At 40.2% G+C, this 12459-nt stretch overlaps 1 long non-coding RNA gene across 2 annotated transcripts; it reads left to right on the forward strand.

Annotated features, from left to right (window-relative positions):
* The first annotated feature begins 4427 nt into the window (after positions 1-4427).
* LOC106591345 (uncharacterized) lies at positions 4428-7391 on the forward strand. Of its 2 annotated transcripts, none has more exons than XR_001325276.2 (3): positions 4428-4565; positions 6010-6149; positions 6777-7391. It is a non-coding gene; the product is annotated as an uncharacterized lncRNA (long non-coding RNA). The 2 variants fall into 2 exon arrangements; XR_001325277.2 differs by having other exon boundaries at positions 6781-7391.
* The last annotated feature ends 5068 nt before the right edge of the window (positions 7392-12459 follow it).

Here is a 12459-nt window from a genome sequence, read left to right on the forward strand (position 1 = left end):
AATGTAAACATACATTCTTCCGAACAAGCTATTGTCCAATGGATTGATTATCATATTATGAGCAACAAGGTCTGCTCTTTTAGTCTGCAAACGGTGTCAGTGGAGGAGGTGTTAAACCTTTTGAAGTCATTACCTGATGGGAAATCTACAGGTTATGATCTTATGGACAATTTTTGCTTCGCTGTGCTGCTCCCCAGATTGCAGTTCCACTGAGATACATATTTAATTGGTCACTGGAAAAGGGGATGTTTGCAAATGTATGGAAGCATGCGAAACTGTGTCCTATTCCGAAAGACTGCAAAGAACCCGCTACTCCTGCCAATAGTCGACCAATTAGTCTACTCCCTACACTCAGTATGATATTGGAGGGTATTGTGAGTAGACAAATATGGGAGTACATGGAAAATAATGATCGGATTACAGCCAATCAGCATGCTTATCGCAAAAATCATTCCACTACCACTGCATTGGTTGACATGACTGACCAGTGGCTCAATGCTATGGATAATGGCAAGTTTGTGGGGGTACTATTTTTAGATTTCAGTGCAGCATTTGATTTAGTGGATCATGAAATAATTTTGACAAAATTAATGCATTATGGTTTTAAGGAGGTAGCATTGAATTGGGTACAGTCATATCTAACTGACAGGAAACAGTCCACCTATATCAATGGTTCATTTTCTTCCCCTCATGTGTTAAACTGTGGAATACCGCAGGGCAGCTGCCTTGGGCCACTTCTTTATTTAATATATACCAACGACCTTTCCTATGCCCTAGCTGAAACTCAAGCTACTATATTTGCAGATGATACTACAATTTATGCAGCAGGACAATCGGTTCAACAGGTACAGCAAGCTTTACAAGGAGATTTGGAGAATATCAGGGAGTGGGTTTGCCAGAATAAACTTGTTTTAAACACCAAGAAAACCAAAGTTATGTTGGTCTGTTCCACTAGGAAAAGGCCAAAACAGCATGGGATTCAATTAAGTATGGGAGGAGTACAAATTGAAGAAGTGGCAGAAACCAAACTATTAGGAGTGCAGCTAGACAACTGCTTATCATGGTCATCTCAAATAACTAACATATGTAAAAAAAAAAATTAAAACAGCATGTATAAATCAGAAGGATAGCTAAATATTTACCAGCAAAAATTCTTAAGCAAATAACACAAGCTTTAATTGAGAGTCAGGTGAACTACTGTTCTGTGGTCTGGGGAAATGCATCATCAAGTGAAGTTAGGAGGCTGCAGATTGCACAGAACAAAGCAGCAAGGATTGTTTTACGGTGGAGATATGGTTTTTCTGTTGCAGTCATACGCAATGTTCTTGGTTGGTCATCAATCGACAAGATAATTGAAAAAACATGCTTATTTTATTTCACAATATACATAATTTAAAACGGCCAAGTACAATTCACAACGGTAATCAGTTTGTAAGAGACAGACATTCCGTAAATACTAGGAATAGATTGTCCACCATCTATGCGTTATCCAGACAGAAAAGAGAAATAGGCAAAAGAACATTTCGATTTAGAGCAATAAAGAAATTGAATAAATTAACTGAGCAAACCAGAAACCTTTCAATATATAAATTTAAACATTATTTTAAAACAATTTAAATATAATACACAGACATGTTGTGGGATTACAGTAGATGAAGAATCCATATTTTTTAGATTGATTATTTATTTGTTTATTACGTTAGTATATTATGTATGTTTGTAATAGTGTGCTATATGTGAAAATGTGTTCGTATATACATTGTATTTTAATATTTAAGGACTCTTGGAAGATTTGTCCAAATGGGGACTAAAAGAGATCCAAATAAAATCAAAACAAAAAATAAAATCTCTCTGTACTTTGCTCTGTTCATCTTACCCTCGATTCTGACTAGTCTCCCAGTCCCTGCCACTGAAAAAAACATCCCAACAGGATGATGCTGCCACCACCATGCTTCAATATAGGGATGTTGCTAGGTTTCCTCCAGAGGTGACGTTTGGAATTCAAGCCAAAGAGTTCAATCTTGGTTTCATCAGACCAGAAAATCTTGCTTCTCATGCTGAGTCCTTTTGTGAAACTCCAAGCAGGCTTTACTGAGGAGTGGCTTCCGTCTGGATACTCTACCATAATGGCCTGATTGGTGGAGTGCTGCAGAGATGGTTGTCCTTCCAGAAGGAAGGACCTCAAACTGGAAGGTTCACCTTCCAACAGGCCAACAACCCTAAGCACACAGCCAAGACAACGCAGGAGTGGCTTCAGAACAAGTCTCTGAAAGTCCTTGAGTGGCCTAGCCAGAGCCCGGACTGGAACCCGATCGAACATCCTTGGAGAGACCTGAAAATAGCTGTGCAGCAACACTCCCCATCCAACATGACATAGCTTGAGATGGTGTGCAGATAAGAATGGGAGAAACTCCCCAAATACATGTGTACCAAGCTAGTAGTACATGTGTACCAACCTTCCAGAAGGACAACCATCTCTGCATCTCCACAGAGGAACTCTGGAGCTCTGTCAGAGTGACCGTCGGGTTCTTGGTCACCTCCCTGACCAAGGCCTTTCTCCCCGATTGCTCAGTTTGGTTGGGCGGCCAGGTCTAGGAAGAGTCCTGGTGGTTCCAAACAGTTTCATTAAAGAATGATGGAAGTCACTGTGTTCTTCGGGACCTTCAAAGCTGCAGAAAATGTTTGGTACCCTTCCCCAGATCTGTGACTCGACACAATCCAGTCTCGGCGCTCGACGGACAATTCCTTCGAGCTCATGGCTTGGTTTTTGCTCTGACATGCACTGTCAACTGTGGGAACTTACATAGACAGGTGTGTGCCTTTCCAAATCATATCCAATCAATTGAATTTACCTCAGGTGGACTCCAATCATAGCTGTAGAAACGTCTCAATGATGATCAATGAAAACAGGATTCACCTGAACTCAATTTCGAGTCTCATAGCAAAGGGTCTGAATACTTATGTAAATATGATATTTCTGTGTTTTTTTTATGTCTAAACTCTGTTTTAGTGTTGTCAGTATGGGGTTACTGTGAGAAGATTGAGGATTTGTATTTTACTTAATCCATTTTAGAATAAGGCTGTAACATAACAAAATGTGAAAAAAGTCAAGGGGTCTGAATACTTTCTGAATGCACTGTACATTACATCCTTCCTCTTCAGGACATGGAGCCATTTCTTCAAAAGTTGTGGGTCCTTGGGTAGGCCGATGTTAGCTTACCGAGGAATTGTTGTTGGAGCCAATTCATACAGCCTGGCGCTATACAGTTTGTGTTTGAATTACTACTTGTTATTGTCATCTTCGTTGTCTACACCTAACCTCATTCTCTTTGATTCACTCTCTGCGCGTAAACTCAATACCACAGACAATTTGCTGATTCCTGCCAGTGACACACTGGAGTCAGTCATTACTATGGCAATAAAATGGCGCTGACCATAGCTCAAATAAACCTTGTTGACGATCAAAATACTAAATATAGAGATGTTTTTATGTTAAATGCACATGTTTAAGATTAGTGGACTGAATACATCTCTGTGTTTATATTTACTTCCTGAAGTGTTTCCATTCCCATTGAAGTGATGCTCTGTTTCTGTTATTTCTCATGGTTTTCTATTTGATGAGGAGGCCCTATTGGAATTTATTTCCCCAACTGAAGCCATCCATTATTCACAGTTCACCAATGATTACATTGTTATTCTGTACCAACATGAATGTCAATCAAAACTTACTATGCAGTAAGGACAATGTAATAAAGTTTATATTCACCTTCACCCACCAGTGAACGGGCATTGTACTGGAGTTGTACTGTACTCAAAGTAGCATACAGATCAGATCAACTCCATGACCACCAGTAGGTTACTGTAGCAGTCTGTATCCACTAGGATGAGCTCTGTCTCCAATATTACAGTTTAACAGCCACAGAGACTGACTTGTAGTCATGTAAATTACAAGTTGAGTGTAGGGGTGGTTTTACAAGAGAGATTTTGTCAAAGACAGTATGAAGATAGGGTAAAACTGCTTCTTCAATAGAAATCCCGGGTAACACTTGTTGGCTAGTAAAGCTCAGGGTAGAGAAGCAAGTCGTCGGGTCGAATGGTCGTCTCACGCCGATCTGCGCATGTGCAGGCCGTCAACTCAAAGGCACTGCTTCGATATAAACTTGTTTTTGACGAAAATGAAAACGTGTCAGTTCATCACTTTCACGAGGTTGTTGTAATAACATATTCAACTACTTAAAAAAACTGTCTTGTCGAATTTTGTGCCTTTTGATTTCGAGAAAATGACCAACTAGGGAAGATTTTTTCACTTCTCTCATTGACTTCTCAAGCACCAAATCCCGGCCTGTTCTGTTCAGTCTGTTTCAGAAGCGTTCCTGGAAGTCTCGCGATGTTGCGCCTCTGGGTTTAGAAACTCTGTGATTTGGTCTATAAAACAGGGTGTAACACCCCGGTCTACATCTTGGCAGAGACACATATACGTATGTTGTATACCTGGTTCCTATTTTGAACATCTACGTGTACTTTTTGTCTTTTTGACATCCATCAGCTAACTTCGTTGATTTAAGGTAGGCTACTAACCCTTATTTCAACGGTAGACCTAAATGGTTGCTTAGCAAAACCTGTACTGTCCAATCATTAAAGCTATAATCCGTATTTGGTGAAACTGGCACGTCTGATTGTGATATTACAACAACGAAGAAGTTACTTCAAACAAAGAACACCGTTTTTTCTCCATCGGACATCATTGCAAAGAAAATCCTACTGCTGGACGCTCCTCTCCTCCGTTTCATCACTGAAACAATATCAAAGGCGCTGGTGCTGTTTCACCAAATGTAGATTCTAACTTTAATTGATCTTTGAGAAATAACATTGTCCGTCCCTCCACTTATTGTGGTCTACAACTGAGGGATGGGGCTAGGGAAAGCCAGGACTGACAGTCCATGACATCTGCATTATAGTTTTAACCATGTTTTGAATCTACACATTGCTTTTTTACATTTACAAACAAATAAGCGTTTATTTCGCTTATTTTATTTCGATTATTTTGATAGCCGCAATGGCATCAAGTCTGTTAATCAACACTGGCATATTATTATCAGACTCCTCTTTAATTCCTGCCTTCCAGAATCCACCTTTATTCACCTATAGACGATCAATAAATCTATCAAACATATTGGTTCAATCAGATGTGGTCAGAGAGAGAAAAGAGACATTCATAAAAGGATGATTCCCCTGTAGATCTTGTAGCACCATAAGGAAATGTTCTAACGTTGTATGCCCTCAGACTTCTAGGACCTATGAGATAAAGTCATGTATAACTTTCACTACTAAAGGATTTATTTATATGTTAGTGTTCTTGTAATGAGAAATATTTTGGCTAAACATCTCGCGCCTTGAAAGTACGTCTTGGAGAACATAAATCCACGATTAAACGTCAAGACATCGCCTCGACATGAAAGATACTTTATAGAACACAATCATTCTATTAATGAATTGCGTTGCGTTGGGATCAAAAACGTTCATCCACCAAGTAGAGGTGACTGACAACAAATTACTCCAAAGAGTAGCCACGAGGATATATAAATTAAATTCTGTATCTCCACACGGTTTAAATGAAGAGTTAAATTTCCCCACATTTAGACTGCTATACAAGAACACTGTCCATATTAGACTTTGCATATAGTTTATGAATTGCCCAACATATTTCTTAATGTCCTTTGTGGTGGGCTATTTCATGAGTTGACATTATGTAACAGTGTAGGTTCCGTCCCTCTCTTCGCCCCAACCTGGGATCGAACTGTTCCATCGCGCCACAGCCGCGGCCTTGGGAACCCTCAGTCTCAGAGAAACGTCACGATTGAATGCTATCCGCACACCGCTAACTAACTAGCCATTTCATATCGGTTACATTTAGTGGGGCGATTTGATTTGTGAGTTGCCCATCATGCCCTCCCCCCTCCCCCATACCCTATAATTCTGTATTTCTTTGTGATTGTAACTTGTATACAGGTAGACCAGAAAAGCCACATCCCTGATTGGCAGATGAGCGGCAACCCTGATTACAAGCACCTGCTGCTCATCGGTTCCTTACAAAATGCTGTTTTGAATTAGAATAAAGTTGTACCTAAACACCGAAGAAGGCTGTAAAGGTGAAACACTTGTGTATGCTATCCCTGATGCAGTGAAAATAATTTAAAACATTGAGTGATATTTATGCTATAATTTACTGAAACATTATTGTGACTTCAAAAGCACTTGAACAATCATGTCATATTTACACCTTCCCCAACTTGGAAAGAGATTCAGAGGAAGACAGCATGACTACTACTTTACACTCCCAGCGCCATTTCACTTGAACAGACAGATGAGAAAATAGATTTTCACCATCAATATTTTTTTTATTTCAAACCTTATTTAACTAGACAAGTCAATTAAGAATAAATTATTTACAAATGTTTATTTACAGTGTTTGTAGATTAGAAACACAGAGGCTGGTGGCAGTTATATTGTCTCAAGGTATTAAAAAAACATTAAAGTTAGCCTTGTTCGACCATCCTGTTTAGTCACGCTGGTGGGTCAGAGATGAGATGCATGTTTGATCACAAATACCGTAATAGCTTCTACTGAGCCTAAGAACACATTGAACAAAATGTAGTCGAAGCAGGCACACACACTTTCTTCAGGAAACAGTATCAAATATACAGTAAAAAATTACTGTTTTGAGAGCAAAAGCATTCACTGTCTGTTTTTGGTTATTTTCATATCTCATCTCTAAGAAAGTCAGACCAACAAGATCAACAAGAGAATGGGTGGAGATAAATCAAAAAACCGAGTGGATAAGGCAGAGAAAGACCTCGATCAAGCCAAAACGGGAAAAAAGAAAGTGAAGAAGGGAAAGACGACTGAAAACGATTACAACCAACTCCTTGCTAAGAACGTGAGACTGGAAACAGAACAAAAGATGGAAGAAGAACGAAGACAGGAGCTCGAGAAGGAAAGACTACAATTAATGGAACACAATAGACAGCGAGAGAAAGATGAAAGGACCAGGATTAAGCAGGAAAAAGAGATTGCAAAAGGAGATCAGAACACTGTATAAAAAAAGGGCATAAACTGGGGCATAAACTGTTTAATTTATCCACAAAATGTATTATTGAACAAAGCACACAATCATTGTAAACTTTTAATATCTACAATTGCACTGCCTGTTTTATTTTCCTCAAATGATGTGCTTAAAGGGATAGTTCACACAAATTACAGTGGTTTTATAACCCTGTTAGCAGTCTTTTGGTTTTGTTTACCTGGCTGCTGTCGCCAAATGCTTTTCAAAACCAATGCCTGTCAATATCTGAGAATCCTCTGTAACGTTGCAATAAATAGATTCTATTGATGCCTTGTTGTCCGATCTCTTCTGACACTTCACACCTGAGACAGAAAAATCCAGACAGTTTATTCAGGATGTATTTACATTCAACTCTTATAGGCCAGCATTCAATGCAAGGCATGCTTTATATAAAAAGTACATGTATCTTGACCAGAAGCAGTATGTTGGCCAGTAGCGTAATTAGGCCTGGGCTTGTTGTTGTTTTTGGTCCAGCTCTGACCCTTTTGATGGTATTATTATTATTATTATAAAAAAATATATACATTTCAGTCTGAGTTTTCATAACCACACATCAGTTGTTCTATTGACATTTTAATGACTAAAATAAACTATCCAATATACTTTGCTAGGCAGTAGCAGGCACTGCAAGAAGCCCCTGGTGTGACTCAGTGTCTGCTGTGTTTGGTAGAGATATAACACAGTGGACCACTCCTGTCCCTTAACCCCCACCTCTACAGCACCGGTTAGATGTCAATGTCATCACTCAGTAAAACACCTCAGCATAAAACAGCAAATATGGATACTCAGAATTTCTTCCGAAAGGCAAATAAAGTGAGCAGGTTGAGGCAGTAATGAATGCGGTAGAACAGCCAGAAAGGCAGTGCAGCAGCAGAGTTAGCCACAGGTTTGGCAGTAGCTAACTAGTTCCCATCAGCATAAGTGTAGGCTAATGCTAATAAGTTAGCGTTCAGTATCCTAAAGGTATTGGATGTCAGTCTGAGTTATTTAACAGTATATTTAGTGAATGGGCAAGCTAAGGATGTTGCTAGAAGTCATGATATTAGGAAAAGTAATTATTTCCAGCGAGTGTATTGGATGGGTTTCGTTTCTGTAGCTAGCTAAATAAATAAATAAAAATAAAAGCTGAGACCGAAGAGATGAGCAAATGTTTTTCTGACTGAAGCACTTATCTTCTGACAGTGACACAGCGCCACCCTGTGGACTGAAGCTGAACTTCACTACAACATATTTAACCCTTTATAAAATGAGCAATGCTGAGGTGGTAGAACTGATTAAATGAATCATAGGTCGTATAACCTATATCATTCTACATGTAAACATGCTTGGCTCGTGTTATTTCCATATAGGCTATTTGTGGCGCTCTGCATTAGTATCGAATAGCCCCCGCGGTATGCAACTTCTCAGGGAAGTCAGGAACCAATATACTCAGTCAGTTAGGAAAGCTAAGGCTTACTTTTTCAAACAGAAATTTGCATCCTGTAGCATTAATTCCAAAAAGTCTTGGGACACTGTAAAGTTCATGAAGAATAAGAGCACCTCCTCCCAGCTGCCCACTGCACTGAGGCTAGGAAATACTGTCACCACCGATAAATCTACGATAATCGATAACTTCAACAAGCATCTTTCTACTGCTGGCCATGCTTTCCACCTGGCTACCCCTACCCCGGCCAACAGCTCAGCACCCCCTGCAGCAACTTGCCCAAGCCCCCGCCCCGCTTCTCCTTCACCAAAATCCAGACAGCTGATGTTCTGAAAGAGCTGCAAAATCTGGATCCCTACAAATCAGCTGGGCTAAAAAATCTGGACCCTCTCTTTCTAAAATGATCCGCCGAAATTGTTGCAACCCCTATTACTGGCCTGTTCAACCCCTCTTTCGTATCGTCTGATATCCCCAAAGATTGGAAAGCTGCCGTGGTCATCCCCCAAACTGTTATAGACCTATATCCATTCTGCCCTGCCTTTGTAAAATCTTTGAAAGCCAAGTTAACAAACAGATCACTGACCATTTCGAATCCCACCGTACCTTCTCCACTGTGCAATCTGGTTTCCAAGCTGGTTATGGGTGCACCTCAGCCACGCTCAAGGTCCTAAATGATATCATAACCGCCATCGATAAAAGACAGTACTGTGCAGCCATCTTCATGGACCTGGCCAAGGCTTTCGACTCTGTCAATCACCGCATTCTTATCAGCGGACTCAACAGCCTTGGTTTCTCAAATGACTGCCTCGCCTGGTTCACCAACTACTTCTCAGATAGAGTTCAGTGTGTCAAATTGAAGGGCTGTTGTCCGGACCTCTGGCAGTCTCTATGGGGGTGCCACAGGGTTCAATTCTCAGGCCGACTCTTTTGTCTGTATATATCAATGATGTCGCTCTTGCTGCTGGTGAATCTCTGATCCACCTCTACGCAGACGACACCATTCTGTATACATCTGGCCCTTCTTTGGACACTGTGGACACTATTTTGCAACAAAGTCTCCTTCACTCATGCTGCCAAACATACCCTCGTAAAACTGACTATCCTACCGATCCTTGACTTCGGCGATGTCATTTACAAAATATCCTCCAACACTCGCCTCAGCAAACTGGATGTAGTCTATCACAGTGCCATCCACCAAAGCCCAATATACTTCCCAACACTGCGACCTGTATGCTTTCGTTGGTTGGCCCTCACTACACATTTGTTGCCAAACCCACTGGCTCCAGGTCATCTATAAGTCTTTGCTTGGTAAAGCCCCGCCTTATCTCAGCTCACTGGTCACCATAGCAGCACCCACCCGTAGCACGCGCTCCAGCAGGTATATTTCTCTGGTCATCCCCAAAGCCAACACTTCTTTTGGCTGCCTTTCCTTCCAGTTCTCTGCTGCCAATGACTGGAACGAATTGTAAAAATCACATCCTCATCTGCACATCTATCACTCCAGTGTTCACGCTAAATTGTAATTATTTCACCTCTATGGCCTATTTATTGCCTTACCTCCCTACTCTTCTACATTTACACACACTGTACATGGATTTTTCTATTGTGTTATTGACTGTACGTTTGTTTATGTGTAACTCTGTTGTTTTTGTCGCACTGCTTTGCTTTATCTTGGCCAGGTCACACCTGGTTAAATAAAGGTGAAATAAAATAAAAATAACTGCCCATTATTAAATTGAAATAATTATTTTAATTATTAATTTAGCTACTTACTTTTTCTATTGTTGCATTGTCGAGAGGTGAACCTGCAAGCAAGCATTTCATTGCACTGTGCTCCATGTATATGACAAATAAATCTCAGCTCACTCGTCACCATAGCAGCACCCAATCATAGAACGCGCTCCAGCAGGTATATCTCACTGGTCACCCCCAAAGCCAATTCCTCCTTTGGTCGTCTTTCCTTCCAGTTCTCTGCTGCCAATGACTGGAATGAACTGCAAAAATCTCTGAAGCTGGAGACTCATATCTCCCTCACTAGCTTTAAGCACCAGCTGTCAGAGCAGCTCACAGATCACTGCACCTGTACATAGCCCATCTGTAAACAGCCCATCTATCTATCTATCTATCTATCTATCTATCTATCTATCTACCTACCTCATCCCTATACTGTATTAATTTATCTTGCTCCTTTGCACCCCAGTATCTCTACTTGCACATTCATCTTCTGCACATCTACCATTCCAGTGTTTAATTGCTATATTGTAATTACTTCACCACCATGGCCTATTTATTGCCTTAACTTACCTCATGTGCACTCACTGTATATAGACTTTTTGTTTTCTTTTGTTCTACTGTATTATTGACTGTATGTTTTGTTTATTCCATGTGTAACTCTGTGTTCTTATATGTGTCGAATTGCTATGCTTTATCTTGGCCAGGTCGCAGTTGCAAATGAGAACTTGTTCTCAACTTGGTTAAATAAAGGTGAAATAAAAAGAAATTTAAAAAAATAAACAAACTTGAATTTAGACCAGAGGGAGGGCAGCCAGACAGAGAGGGGAAAAGATGGCCAGCTTTGTGGTTATATTGTACGCTGAACAAAACTATGAAAATACATAGGCCTTAAATTGTGTCCTCAAACGTTTTGTAATCTAAAAATCTCACATTAGCAGGTAGAATTGAAGAGGTCTTATAAATCATTCCATTCTACAAGTACATTTGGCTTATATCCATAAAGCCTAGGGGGCTATGCAGCTTATCTGTCGTGTTTGGAGTTGTGTTGCGCTGTTATGTGAACACTTGCATTTGTCTTTAGTTGAGTTGGCCTGGTTGTGTCTGTATACTAGGATAGGGCTGTAACTGTACAGGTATACCTACCAAACCGTTCGGCACAGGGACCACTGTTCGGTCCGCACTGTGAACCTGAATGAATACTAAAAACATTTTTTTAAATAATAAAAACGCCATGCCTACGCTGCGTTGTATGCCACTGCTTCGTGAGTAAAGCTGAAAAAATACTGTAGGTTATTCGGTTAAAACAACTACAATTTATGCACACATTAATCAAAATGTGAATGTTAACTGTCGGATTAAAAATTCTCCTTTTGTGAGGTGCAGCTCTGTAGATGGCGAGTGGTGGGATCGATAAACCAGAATTGGAGGATCCTCCATCGTTTAAATCTCCCGATTGGAAACATTTTGGTTTCACTGTCGATTATAACAGCGATGGACAGAGTTGTGGATAAAATGTTAATATGTTCTCTACTGCTCGAAGAGAATAGCCCAGAGTTGCACGTGTACCACAGTCAGTCATAGAGCCTCCGTGTGGTACCATAATAATCATATTGGCTGATAAATACCCTTGCTATGACAAGATACAAGTTTGTATTCTAGCACAAATCGGCTTGTTATGATTGGTTTCTATTTCTCCCTGCCTCCTCCTTCTTCTTCTGTGCGTTTTATGGCAGTTTACACACCAAAAGGTGTACTGCTGCCACCAACTGGACAGTTTGAAAATCAAAACATTTAAATAAAATAATGTAGTAAATAAATCCATACGTAATAGTGAAACTAAGTCAATCCACCCTAATAAAAATAGTACATTGCCAAAACTAACAAAACTCCCACTTCCTTCCTTCTTTTAATTCTCCATATCTCCCTTCTCAGGCTTGAGGACCTGATAGGGTGGTACGGCTTGTGCCAATATTCCATGTAACTCCTTCGCTGAGAAATCTTTCAGCCCTGGGAACCGCTCCGCGGCAATCACTATGATTTCTATCTTCCTGGAACTTCTCTCCACCTTGGCAGTGCCATTAATTACCACAGCTATAAAAGCCATACAATCCACCTTCTTAATCTTTAAAATGTCAGCATTCTGCAGCCTAGGCCTATCCACTAAAATTGACTCTTCTGA

Source organism: Salmo salar, chromosome ssa04 (assembly GCF_905237065.1).
Source record: "Salmo salar chromosome ssa04, Ssal_v3.1, whole genome shotgun sequence".
NCBI classification, from domain to species: domain Eukaryota; kingdom Metazoa; phylum Chordata; class Actinopteri; order Salmoniformes; family Salmonidae; genus Salmo; species Salmo salar.